At 45.6% G+C, this 14,614-nt stretch overlaps 1 pseudogene; it reads left to right on the forward strand.

Annotated features, from left to right (window-relative positions):
• Positions 1-2,302: 2,302 nt before the first annotated feature.
• On the forward strand, positions 2,303-2,408 carry LOC125964129 (uncharacterized; annotated as a pseudogene).
• Positions 2,409-14,614: the final 12,206 nt, after the last annotated feature.

The following is a 14,614-nucleotide window of genomic DNA, read 5'->3' on the forward strand; positions in this document are numbered from 1 at the left end:
CCAGCAGGATCTGGTTGGCTTGGGCACTTCTGGGGTTTTTTTTGTTTTTTTTTTGCACTTCTGTTCTTAGCGGCTCTCTCCTCCAATGTTACCAGGTGAGAGGGCAGGCGGAGGCACAGGCGCTGATGCCAAATCTGCCACCTCGGGCGGCGGCTGCTGAGCCAGGTACCCTGCTCTCCAGCTTTCCTACTCTGGTGGCTGGGGACCCATCCTGTACAGTTAGAGCCGGCCGGGGAAGAAGGGGCAGCTGCCCTGCCAAGAAGCTCATCACCCTCAAGGCAAACACCTCCAGCCCTCAGACCCCCGGGGAGATTCAGAAGCGCTAGACGGTCCAGGGGCGCGCATCCTCACCTGTGCGCCCCAGGGCCTGACGTGTACTCTGCGCATGCGCCACCCCTCCCTAAACTTTTGCGCCCCGCCAACGCACGCCCATTGTTCGCTCACAGGTTCCAGAGCTGCATCCCAGCAACAGGCCAAAGAGAGCGCACTCCGCTTTTGGCCGAGTTGGCAGCTGAAGGAGAGTGTTCGGAGCCCAGCTCTCTAACCAAGGACCGACCTCACCCAAGTTCTCTAGGGGCAGTTACTTAGGTAGGCCCTGCCCCTCACCCCCGCCCCGGGCACTGGGGGACCAGCACCTGCCAGGAGGGCTCGGCTGCCCCCAGCCCGCTCCCCGCGCCCACCGACTTCCCGTGGCCGGCCCGGGTCACCCAGCTGTCTATGGCCGGCTATCCACTCGCAGGCCGGCCCACAAGTGTCCAGTGACTCTGCCATCTGCGCTTTGCCACAGAGTCTCTGAGACCCCATTCTACCATCCCGCAGACGCTGCACTCCTTATGGGGATCCTTATCTCCATCTTCAGGCGAGGCCATCGGAAGAAGGCAGTGATGGGTGCTCGCACCTCCACGACGTCCCGCAGCTCAGTGTCTGCAGTGGACACAGTCACTGTCAGTGTGGCGCGGGGGCAGCCAGTGCCGGCCACGACACCCAGCTGTGTCTCGAACTACAGCACAGAGAAGACGGTGTTGAGGGCCCTGGGAGAGAGCGGGCAAGGGATGGCCAAGCAGGAGGAAGTCCCCACAGTCACAGGGAAGAACGATGACCAGAGAAGCGGCCCCAATGACACCGGGGGCGCACGATCTGCATTTAGGCCCCTGGGGGGCTCTTTCTTCGTGCCCAGGCCTGGACCTCTGCAGAGAGATCTCCACGCCAAGAGGGCAGAAGACAGATCCACCAGGAAACTCTAGACCACTTGTATGAGCTCCTGCCCCCAAAGAAACGCCATCACGAGCTCATATAGCTCCACCCGAGGTTTCCTGCCAGTGAAGAGAATGAGGAGTGCCGCCATACCGGAAGGGCTGCTCCAAAAGTCTGCAAAGAAAGGGAGCAAGGATGGCCCTCCGTCGCCCTCTGCAGCTCCGGTGGTTTCCCAGAGGAAAAGCCAGCCCGACAAAGATGCAGAGGCAACAAGAGGGCAGAAAGGGCCCTGGAGGAAGGGCTCCTGCACATCTGACAGTCCCAGGCCCCGAAAACGCAGGATTCCTCTGCTGCCGCACAGGCGAGGGGAGCCTCTGAGGCTGCCCCCAGCCCCTGAGCTGGGTTTCCCTGTCGCCGCTGAAGACCTAGACTCCGAGAAGGAAGCAGCGTTCCGGTGCATCAACAGTGAGCTGCAGGGTGAGACCTAGGCCACTGGGGGCCTGGGCGCCATGCAGCCTTCCTGTCCCTTTCTGCTGCCTGCCGCAGGGGCTGCTTCTCCGCAGAAAATGTTTCATAGTTATTTCTATTTTAATATCATGGTACATTAAAATGTATTAGTGCTTGCCTGTGAACACTAAGGTCACTTGACTTTTAATTTTCTATATTGTTCTATATTTTTGTGACTAAAGGCATTACTTGGGGGAATTAAAAGAATATCTTGAAGCGATTTTGTCTTTTGATCTGCCACTAATTCCTATTTAACTTTAATTCAGGGGTCGGATTCTTTGACCCAAGGAAACAGAATAGTATAAAAAGAAAGAATGTGAGTGTCAGATGGTGGCAGTGATTAAGTATAGCAAGAGACGCCTTTGCAAAAGTTACTGTTGGTCCCAGAAGACTCTCACTTAGCTGTGTGACCCTGGGCAAGTCACTTCACCTAAATCTCTGAATTATAGGGCTGTGCTGATGATTTAAAAGTGAGCATGGTGGACACTCGGAAATCCTGGGTTCTCAATAAAGCCACTGCCCTGCTCTGTGGTCCTTTGGAATTACTATATTAGTAAAATTTATACTTGACAGTAATTTTAGCTTAAAGTTTATTTTGTCTATTTCATCTCAGCCTTTTGGCTAAGATCAAGTGTAGTATCTGTTCTTGTCAATTTAAATAGCAAGAGAAAAGAAAGGAAAATAACAGGCATGCCCCCACACTCTTCAGACAATAGGAGCCTCTTAACCTGTTCCTTTGTCCAGAGACACAGGCCATTTCTCAGTGAAGGCCTCTGCCATCACTGAGGTTGCAGGGGAGATGTGGTAACTGGGGAGAAAAAGACCAATGGGGATGACCCCCTCACTCCTCAACATCCAAGCCCCCCACTTTCTCACTTGTCTGGCTAGAAATAAAAGGTTGATCCCATGGTTTTAACTTTCAGCTGTTGCTGGACTTTGCGTGCCTTGCGTAAGCTGGGAGACAGAGGCAGGAAAAAAACCCACCATAATCACCCTGTTATGGGCTGTTATTCAACTTTGGACTTCCAGGCCCCATCTGCCTGTTAGCGTTCACTTCTTAGAGTTTCAAGTGCATGCTCTTTGTCCTCTATCTTGCCCCATGCGGCTCTCAAGCCCTCGTAATATGACCACATTTCTCGTGCCACATGTAAACATTCTAACACTTTGCAGATACTGAATTAAAAATCTATTATTTACATTGACTTCACCATTTTCATTTTCCTGGTGTGTTCAGTAGAAAATTCAAAATTACATATGTGCCTGGCATCATGTATTTTTTGGTGAGCAGTGATCCAGAGGATGGAAATGTATGCCTCCTTCGACTCCTTAAACTTAACCCCACTCTGGGGCAATGTCCCAGCCAGGCAGAAACTGCAGTGTGTCTTGGAGAAGGTCTTTTGCATTGAGATAGTAAGATGCTCTTTTAGCTTCAAGAACTTGGATGTTGTTGAGTTTAACATGGTGTAAGTTCAAATTAGAGTGTTTTAATTTTAGGATGTTAAAGGTAATCCCCATGGTAAACACAAAGAAAATAGCTATAGAATAGTCCCAAAAGGAAGTGAGAAAGTAATTTAAATATTTTATTGTAAGAAATCAGCTAAACACACACAATGAAAGATAGGAATTCAGGAAATGAGGGGCAAAAAAGCTTTGGGCAGATGGAAAAGAAACAGCACAATAGCAGAAATAAGTCTTTTTTTGTCAGCAATTACTTTAAATGTAAATGCATTAAACTCTCCAATCAAAATACAGAGATTGGCAGAATAGGTAAAAACATATGACCCAACTATATGCTGTCTACAAGAGACTTACTTGAGATCAAAAGACTCAAGCAGGTTGAAAGTTAAAGGATAGAAAAGGGAATTCCAAACTCAGTGAGAAAACTCAAATAGTAACCAAGAGAGCAGGAGTGTCTATACCAATATCAGACAAAATAGACTTTGAATTTAAAATGGATCGAAGAGTTAAATATAAGAGATAAACTATACAAATTTCTGAAGAAAAAAAGGGATAAATCTTCATAGTCTTGGATTTGGCAATGAACTCTTAAATATGATAGCAAAAGCACAGGCAACAAAAGGAAAAAGAAATTGGACGTTATCAAAATTAAAATCCTTTGTGTTTCAAAGAACACCATCAAGAAAGACATAATACAACCTTCAGAATGAAGGAAAATGTTTGCAAGTCATATATCTGATAAAGCCTAGTATTCAGAATATGTAAAGAACACTGGCAACTCAACAATAAAATGTCAAATAACCAAATTTTAAAAATGAGAAGAAGAATCTGCATAGATACTGCTCCAAGGAAGAGACACAAATTGCCAATAAGCACATGAAAACATGTCCAAAATTATTAGTCAAAATTATGCAAACTGAAACCACAGTGAGATACCACTTCATACCCACTATTGTGCCATATAATTTTTTTAAAAACAAGGGTTGGCAATGATGTGGGGAAATTGGCACTTTCAAGCATCGCTGATGCAAATATGAAAAAGAAAATAGTTTGGCCGTTCCTCAAAAAGTTCAACACAGAGATACAGTATGGCCCAGGAACTCCACTCCCAGGTATATGTCCAGGAGAAATAAAAAACATATGTTGACACGAAAACTTGTACATGAGTGTTATACTGTCATATCATTATTCATAATAGCCAAAAAGTGGAAACAACCCAACTATTCGCCAACTGAGGAATGGAAAAATAAAATGTGTTATATCCATACAATGAATATTATTCAGCCATTAAAAGGGTGAAGGACAGATACATGCTACAACCTGGATGCACCGTGAATACATTTTGCTTACTGCAAAAGTCAGACACAGAAGTCCGCACATTGTGTGGTTCTATTCATATGAAATGTCCAGCATAGGAAAATCAATAGAGACAGAAAGACCCAGGGCTGGGGTGAAAGGGGAGGACAGAATGAGAATGACTGATACTAGGTATGAGGTTTCTCTTGGGGATGATGAAAATGTACTGGAATTAGAGATGTTGATTGCAAAACCTGAGTACACTAAAAGCAGCTGAATCAGTTAAAAAAAATGTGAATTGATGGAATGTGAATTATATCTCAATCAAAGGATAATATGACAACATTTTTATAGTCATTACTCTTGATCAGTTTCAGGATGGAATTCTCACAGTGACTTCAATAGAGTGGCTTGTATGGGATGATATTTGAGGCTCAACCCTTTGGGACTAGATGTTCATTTTGAGCTGTTGAATGACGGTGAGGGCCAGCCAGTATATTTTCTTCACGGAGGATCAATCCCCATATGTATCCTTGGTTTGAATCCTTGTCTTTTTCTCTTCATATTCCTGAAACAAGTTCCTAGGAAATACATTCACAATAGTGAGAGGTGTTGACATCTTCCTGGCAAAAGTCTTAACTTATTCACAGGTCAAACTTCAGAGCTCCTTATTACTAGCTGCCCGGGGAGTCCCCTGAATCAAAGTAGGGCTTATGAAGATGGACCTTGCATTTTAGCGTGCACTTAAAATACCCAACAGGCTGATCACATGGGGAAAATAACTTTATTTACATGAGACAAGTACAAAGTCAGCACAACACAAAGAGGGAGAGTATGGGTGCTGGTGCCTGATGGCCTGAAATCAAATCCTATTTGAACGCCACGTGTACCTGGGAAGGTTAGTTACTTAGCCCTTCTGTTTCTCAGTTCCCTGGCCAGGGATATGGAAATATTAGTAGGACCTGCTTATTCGTATTATGTTCTGAGGCTAAACATTAGTAAATACAAAGCCTGAAGAAAAATGATGGGTACTTCATAAGTGCTACCTACATAAATGTTCAAGTATTAAATGCCTGGAAGAATAAGTAGGTCGTCTCCAGAAAGGGCACCTAGGAGGCTACAAACAGGAGGATAGAGCCTACTTTTTCATATTGATGACATGAGTAAGAAGTTATAGAGCTCATGGAAAGAATATTATTTCTTGTGATGTACTGTGGGGTGGGCAGAGTAGGGGCTGTGACCCATATTTTATGGTTCAGGGCACTGAAATTTAGACAGATTGAGTAACTTGCCCAGAGTCACAACACTGATGAGTGATGGGTCTGAGGCAGGGGAGGGATAGAGATTCCTGAACACATGGACATGAGATCATGCCCTGGATACACAAACCAAGAGCTCTCCTCACTCCCTTTCCCACATCCTCCTGCCCCAAGGATGCTGCAGGGAGACAGCTGGTACTCGGAGGAGGTGCCTGGCCCAAGAGAATGGCTCAAATCTGTACCCACCTCCTGCCTCTACGTTTCAATCCCTGACCCCAAATACAATGTCTTTCCCCCAAATGCAGACCCCCTGATGGACCGGGGTATCCAAATATGTGTGCATCTCCCCTCCCTTCCCCCTCAGCACTTGATTCTAGCAGCTGATTTGCAGTGAGACTTCCTGGTGGTCAGGTGACCACCCTGAATGACCAGTAGTCTAGTTGACTCCCTAACTGACTCAAAACCCAGGACATTCCAAACCAACTGCCCACATGACAGTTGCACAGAGAATTAGCATCATCTTCAACTGATCAAACCTGGATGATGAGCAGTTAATATTCATTAGCTGGGAACAGGGTCTACTGGGCTGGTGTTTTGGTGGCTTAACAGATGAAGTTTACAGGCCCCCAGGGTCTCACTGACTAGAAACTGACCAATCATCTGAGCAGCTTGGACTAAGGCCTGGCTAAGAGCGGGCAGTGGCTGCACGGGCTCTGAGTGGGCACCTTCCCTGCCCAATCCTCCCTCAGCCAGATCCAGGCTCTGCTGTACAAACTACAGCCATTGCTCCTGAATCTACTTGCTGGTATTATTTCCACAGTACCTTCAATGGAGTGGTTAGTGGGGGTGCTATTTGTGTCCCTACCCTGTTGTTTGGCCAGATGCTGATTCTGATGTGCCTGAACCACCGCTGCGGATGGCCAGCAGATTATCTTGATCGCAGATGATATTCTTGTGCATCCTGTGTTTGACTCCTTTATAATCTTCCTTTTCTTCTTGGTACCCGAGTCATGATCCTGGAAAACACAACAAAAACTGAGAGAACTATTGATATGTTGCGGGGAGAAGACCATGCAGAAGTGTCAATTCATTCGCAGGTCACACGTCTGTTCTCTTTGTTCACCAGCCTCCTAGGGGAGTCTAGGGGAGTCAAGTGAATCGAAGCTGGGCTGAGAAGAGGGTGTTGCAATGTGGTGTGCACTTAAAATAGCCAGCAGGCTGACTGCACGGAGACATGACTTTATTTAGTGAGGTAATACAGAAAGGGAGCACAGCACAGTGACCGACAGAGTGGGGACTGGTGCCTGATGGTCTGGATTCAAATCATACCAGAAGCCACATGAACCTGGGAAAGTTATGCAGACCCTCTGTCCTCAGTTCCTTGTTCTGTGATAATGGAAATGTTAATAGGGCCCACTTATTAGTATTACATGATGAAGCTTAATACAGCAAATCAGGGAGACCCTGATGAAAAATGATGGTTACTTCATAAGTGCTACCTAAGTGTGCAAATATTAAATGTCTGGAAGAATAAGCAAGAAATGTGGTAGTGCTGCCTCCAGAGAGGGGACCTGGATGCCACAGGGCAGGGGAGTGGGGAAGGTTATGGATGTGATGCTTTAGAGCTTGTGAAGAATATCTGTCATCATCTCCTGTGATCCCCACATCAGCCCCGTGGGGAACTCATGGCAGGTGCTGTGAACCATATTTTATGGTACATGGCACGAAAATGTTGAGATTTTAAGTGACTTTCCCGGAGTCGCAAAGCTGATGACAGATGGATGTGGGACAGGAATGTAGTTGGTTCCCTTGGACAGAAATCCCTCAACCCCTGAATCCTCTAGATGGTGCTCTGGACCCCTGAGCCCAGAGCTCCCCTCCCTCCATGACCCCAATCCTCCTGCCTGCCCCATGGTTGCTCCAAGGACAGGAGGGGTCTGAGCCAACAGGAGGGCCCATGCCTGACCTGCTGCCTCCCTTACATGTTGATCCCTGACCCCACAGCTCTTAAATATCCCTGAAAGAAGGTCCCTTGAAGGATCAGGGGGTCCCATCTACGTCCCTCCTCCCTCAGCGCCTTCACACACTGGGTGAGCCTCCTGGTGGTCTGACCAGTGGTCGGCTTGTCTCCACGTGGCTCAGAGCCCTGGTCTCTCCAAGCCAGTTGCCCACATGGCACGTCTCTAACAAATTAGCTTGGTCTTCAACAACCAGCCCTGGATGCACAGGTAGTGCTGATTAATGAGGACAGTGGCCTGCTGGGCTGTGCTTGGTGGTTTAGTGGGTGAAGCTGGCGTGACCCACTGTCGCCTGACTATTGATGTGAGCAACTGTCTGAGTAGCCTGGGCTACGGCCTGGCTGGGGAGGGGCCGTGGCTGCACTGGCTCTGAGGGCGCACCTTCCCTGCTCATCCTTCCTCATCAAAATCCAGCCCCTACAAACTCCTCATCCATCCCTAGACCCTGCAGTGGCACAGGAGAGAGGCCCATGCCCTTCTAGAGGGACCCCTCCATAGCCACAGCCTAGAGACCCCATCCCAGGACTGTCTCTGAGGATGACCCAGGCCCTCCTAATCTCTGTCACCAAATGTTCATTCCACTAACCCGATGGCATTGTCCCTTCTCTCCACGTTCCCAAGCAGCGCCCAAACACCCAGTGATCCTGTTCACATCAACCACTGGCAATAACCACCACGAAATCCCAGTTTCCTTCCTTTCTGAAAACCTCTAGATTTAGACTGCTAATATTTGCTTTTGGATTTTGACATCGACATTCAGAAGTGTTTAGCCTGTAATTTCTCCTGTCCTGTAATATCTGCTGCGGGTACGACATCAGTATTCTCCTGGTCCGATGAAAGCAGTGTGGGTGTGTTCGCTCTGTATCTGTTCTCTGGAAGAGTGTGTAGGAGACGGGCATCGTTTCTGTCTTAAATGTTTGGTAGAAATCAGAGGAAGCCACCGGGCCCTGAAGTTTGTTTTGTGGGGAAATTTTTTTGGCATCTCTTTCTAATTGAAGTTTCCTTGGTGTATTGTACAGGGCACAGATCTTAAGCATAGAGCTTTATGGTTTCTTGTAAATATAAACACATCTGTTACCAACACCCAGTTCAATATACAGGACGTCCCCAGCACCCGGCCGCCCCCTGTAGAAGGGGAGAAGAATAAGTGCTAACTTATTCGGTTATAAGAATGAAATCAGTTACTCCACGTATATTCCAAGTGCAGTGATTTACACACAAATAACTCAAAATGAGTGTGGCAGCACAATCAGAAAGTAGTGGAGGGTGCTGGAGGGCTGGGAGAATCCAGTCCCTTTGGGATTTCCGCTGTGGAGGTCGGGCCAGAGTAAGGAAGCTGAGGAGCTTCTCAGAAGCATCTGGGCTTTTACAGAGGGAAAAACTACTACTCCCCAGAGTGCAGCGCCCATTGTAATTCACTGAGCCCTCCCTTTGCGGAGGGTGCTTTTCTATACTTGTGTGTTATCTTACATAGAAATGTTTAAAAGAAAAAGAGATCAATTTTGCTTGATGTAACAGCCTTTCACTGTTAAAAATAAGACCTATATCTAAAATTTATGCTAAATCTGTACAGCTCCGACAGGAAGTAACCGGCACTCACTAGCTGACTCAGGAGCGGAGGGGGAGCAGAGAGGCGGCCCTCCTTCCTTGGCTTCCTGTCTCATTTAAGCTGCCAGACGCTGCACAAGCTCCATCCCCTCTGAGTCTCAGGCTGAGGCCTCCAGGTCACAGTCGTCACAGGTGTCAGACCAGAACCTGCCACACAAAGGCAGGGACTGGAGTCAGTGGGGAGGTGGGCTCCCTGGGGTCGGTGTGTGGGACCCAGGGGGCTACTCAGACCCTGCAAGTGACTTTGGGCCCTGACATCCCCCAGGGCTCACATCCCCAGGGCACTGGGGCCTGTTTGCTGCTCTTTGCCAAGTGTGTTCTGGTAGCAGAGAGACCTGTCCTACAGCGGCGATTTAACCTGGGCATTTGGCCGGGCGGCATTCAAGTGATTGGTCCCCTGAACAGTGAAAGTGATGCAGAGGAAAGGGGAGGCTCTGGGGCTCCAGGGTGAAAAGTGTGGGTCCCTCCCACCTGGGCGCTGTGAGGAGTGGGAGGTCTGATGACACAGGTGGGAGTAGTGACCCTGTCCCTCCAGCCCACACGCAACACGGCCCATCATGAGACCAGCACAGTGGAAGTGGGCAGAGAACTGCAATGTTCCCTTTTCCCCTAATAATCATTTTTCTTTCTTTAACACCCCAGCCAAACTTGCCTGTGCTTTTTAATTTAAAAATATCCTGATGCTGTGGTCATAGAATCATAAATTCTATAGCTTTGCTATATCCCAACATGAAAAGTTTGTAGAAGACACTGCTTTTCAGCGTGTAATAAAACCAGATGTATTTGTTATCTAATTTTAAGGTCATAATTAACTTGGAATCCTGGCCCTTTAACTCATCCTAAATTAGCATTGCTTTGAATTGCCTTCATTTTGTGTGTGTGTTGTATTCAATTTTTACACATCTATGGAAAATCTATAGAACCTCAGGTTGAGAAATGGTGCCATGAGGTGACCCAGGCCCTTCAGTGGGGCTCCACAGAGGCTGCGGGGTCCCAGGGGGTGGGCAAATCCCAGCCAGGTGTGGATCCTGCAGTGTCCCCTACCGGATGCCAGGGCTACCACGTGCCCACAGGGATGCAGCAGCGCTGGGCCAGGTGAGCTGTCTGCTTGCGTGAGAAGAAGCCCCGGTGCCTCTGTCCTCCTCACCCTTTCCCCAGGACGCCTGAACTGGGGGTTACCAGGGCCACTCCAGATATCTCACCACACCTGGTGATTAACTGGGGATGTTGCCTGCTGACCTCGGCGGGTTGGGAGGGCAAGGCTGGGTCCTGCAGAGGGAGATGTGGAACCTCACCAGGGACACTCTTTACAAAGAACACAATGTGAACAACACCTCCAGGAGTGATGTATGTGGTGACCCCACAGACGCCTTCGGCCCCCCATCTAAACATAAGAGCCTGGCATCTTCAGGGGTTCTATGGAACAGGGACTGTTCCCTGGCGAGATGCACTCAGGTCATCCTTCAGTTGCCTGCGCAGATTACCACCATTCTCTTCTCTCCACCTTTTTGTTCACATGCAGTGGTGACCACCTCCGTGCTCTTCTCTGGCTTTTGGGTTTTCCTGAAGCGCAAAAAAAAAAAAAAAAAAAAAAAGTCAGGGATGGCAAGGGAAGCACATACACTTATTTGCCTTCTGATCTTCCTCCTACCCTCTCCACGCTCACATTTCCTCTTCTTGTTCTTCCTCATCCTTTTACTTCATCCCTTCTCTTGAATCCAGGACAAGAGAATTTCTTTTTTTTTTTTAATTGGATGAGTCAGTCTTCTTTTACTTATTTATTTATTTTTAACGTCCTTATTGGAGTATAATTGCTTTACAATGGTGTGTTAGTTTCTGCTATATAACAAAGTGAATCAGCTATACATATACATACATCCCCATAACCCCTCCCTCTTTTGTCTCCCTCCCACCCTCCCTATCCCACCCATCCAGGTGGTCACAAAGCACTGAGCTGATCTCCCTGTGCTAAGCGGCTGCTTCCCACTAGCTATCTATTTCATGTTTGGTAGTGTATATATGTCCATGCCACTCTCTCACTTTGTCACAGCTTAACCTTCCTCCTCCCCATATCCTCAAACCCATACCGTTTTTATGCTAAGTTATATTCTACATGTACCTGGAAAAATGTTAAAAAGATTTTTAAAGAACTGCGCATCTGTTTTTGAAGCTAATTTGGCTGTTCAAGGCTTGCTAGCACTTTATCCATCTCAGTGCTATTTCACTTAGTAAACAAATGCAGTTGCCATAATTGCTGCATATGTGTCTGTGTTCCCTTCTAGGCTATATGTTTTTGAAGTTAGAAACTATATTTATATCACAGCCCCTATGTATAGCACAATATCCATTTCAGATTGTGTTTTAAGATATGAGACAAAATTTAAGACTTTTATTATACTCATAAACATCTAGCAAACCAACCAGAAAATAAAAACTAATTTTCAATTGGTTGGCCAAGACCAAAAAAGAGAGGAATACCTAGTGCAAAATCATATCTCTAATAACTACTGTTGGATTCAGAGCACACACATGCTAAACTTATTTTAAAATATCTTCTCATCAAAGATTTGAGGTTGGACCTGAAAAAATTATATCAGATGTGAAAATAATTATGTGGTCTGACCAGCGTGGATCACACAAAGTAAGTGTATACTATGTATAAAGTAGATAAACTACGAGGTCCTGCTGTATAGCACAGGCAACTATATTTAATACCTTGTAATAACCTATAAAGGAAACGGATCTGAAAAAGGAATATATATATCTGAATCTCTTGGCTGTACACCTGAAACACAACATTGTCAATCAACTATACTTCAAGTAAAACAAACAAAACAAAACAAAGTAACCGTAAAGGGAAGTATAGTTTTATAAATTCACCTCTGATATCCAATGGACCAACTGAAAGACAACAGAAAGTACAACTTTCTAGGAGACAGGACATGGCCAGCAAACAAGGCCATTACCCTCGGTAACGGTCATACCTGCCAAAAGATATACAGACTAGCCTGCATTCATGAATACATAGCAATTCTTCATTTATCTGGCATTGTTAGGTAATGAGGTATTGTATGTTAGGAGAAGTTTTTTTAAATGACAAATTGAAGAGGAGTTATTTTAACCTTCACTTGGTAATTTTTTTCTAAAATTAAGAAATGTATCCACTGGTGTATCTAATGTTTCCGTGATAACTCGGGGTCATCAGTTCAATCAAGGTTTGCATGAATAATGCAAATGGAAACAAGACAGGCATGCTTACTGAAACTGAAAATGACATGGCACTGGCTGGAATAACTGATGAGAGAGCAAGAAAAAAGCAAAAATGAAAACAAACCGTGATCAAGAAACAATCAGTCAAGTTCTGACTCTCTGTACTTAGTTTCAAAAAGAGATACCACAAATCCCAGCGAGAGACTCCAGCATCATTAGCTGTCTTTCTCCTTTGTTTCCACCTTCCTTTCCTTTCCCTTCTATCCTAGATTGTTCCAGGCAGTGCTTATAGCTGCTTGCAAGACAATTTCTCATACTTGCTTTCTCTCACACAAACTTCACAATATGTCCATGTGATAAATCGTGTGGAGGTAAAAGACAATTCATCACAGGCACATCTCCTATGAAAATAGAATTAGAAACTAGCTTCTAGACATGCAGAGAGAAGGGCATGGTGTCAGGCACTAATTTCCTTGCGAATTCCTCTCCATTTCTAATAGACGTTCTACTTTATCAAGATCCCTTTTTATTGGTGTCCCATTCCAGACTGCTCCACTCCGCCCATCCTCATCCTGTAAAATACATTCACACTCTTTTGTGACCCTACTTATTTGCCCATTAAATAATCAATCATAGAACTGTCGGAATTAAATACAGAGTGAAATTAAAATACTGGAGTCACTTGGAGGGTTTAAGCAGCTCCACCAGAAAATACTGGGCATGGATTTAAAAGAGGCTGCGTGGGACTTGCTCTTGTCCAAGTTCTTTCTCAAGAAGTATCTGAAATAAGCCTAAATTCAGAGTTAATCAGACTGGCCTGCTTTCTCAGGTGGACTGGAACTCATTGCTCTTTCCCCTCAACTCCCTGATGTCAGTGGCACTTTCCGGAGATGAGGTGGACTTCTCTGCATACTGCAGAAGCTCAGTTCCCCCAGGAACCACTCCCCATCTGAATCCCACACTGGAGGCCAGATGCCAGCCTTCCCAGAACATTCGTGGTCTCCTTTCAGTTTTTGACCTGCTCAGATTGAGTCCCTGTAGACTCTTTCTCAGCTTGAAACCTGATCTTCCACCCCTTTCCCTGACCTCGATGGTTACCTGACTACTTTAGGCCTCAGGTGCTTTAGCTATAAAATGATATATTTGTCCTTAATTCTAAAGTCTTCTTTCTAAGGCTCTACAATGTGGTGGCTCTTGAAAATGTTTCTCTTTGCTGGTTTTAATTCTGTAGAGAATTAAAACCCCAGCCACTCTAAAAGACAGTAAGTTGCATTGGATAAGGAAAGTGTGCTTTTGTAGTTAGATTCACAGGGATGGAAGACGACTTAGTATGTTTTAAGATACTCATGATCCGTTCTCGTGAGAGTCGTGGGAAGAGAGTTAATAAAATACCAAACGATTGTGACAAATTAGGTTCACCAAGATGTAGCTGATTAGTTACTACTTGAATAAGCCACACAAATCCAATCCAAGTTGTCCTTTATTTTTCTAAGAAGGATCCCAGTGAACTGAGTCCCATGTTCAGTAACTCCACCTTCAATGGCTTCGTCTTTAAAAACTGTTATGTTGCTGGAAGAAGAAATATTGCCCATCAGTCCTAATTGATGTCTACCTATCACGCACATTTGAAATAAATTTATTACTTTGACTGATCTCAGTGTAATACATTCCAAAGGGGCAAAGAGCACACGAAAAGTTATGGAGTCTCCATCTTCTACACTGAAGTGTGCAATAAATTACATATTATTTGGCCGTGAAATTCACAAGCCATAGAAACCACGCCATTAGCAATGTATACAGTGGTAAAGAGCAGGTAATGAGAATGATATAAAACAAAATAGACTGTGTATGTTGGCACTGCTGCCAATAAAGCAATTATTAAATGCATTCATATGCATCTACGCTAGGTAAGCTCTTTGAGGGCAATTGCTATGAATTCTACATACCTGTCAGGATACTATATATAGCCCACTTTCTATGGCCTTTATTCAAAGACGCTGAGAAAGGGTTACTCTGGGTAAATTCAGACCTTTTCTCAATATAGAATTTGGTCAACATGCATTC

Source organism: Orcinus orca, chromosome 3, assembly GCF_937001465.1.
Source record: "Orcinus orca chromosome 3, mOrcOrc1.1, whole genome shotgun sequence".
In the NCBI taxonomy this organism is placed as follows: domain Eukaryota; kingdom Metazoa; phylum Chordata; class Mammalia; order Artiodactyla; family Delphinidae; genus Orcinus; species Orcinus orca.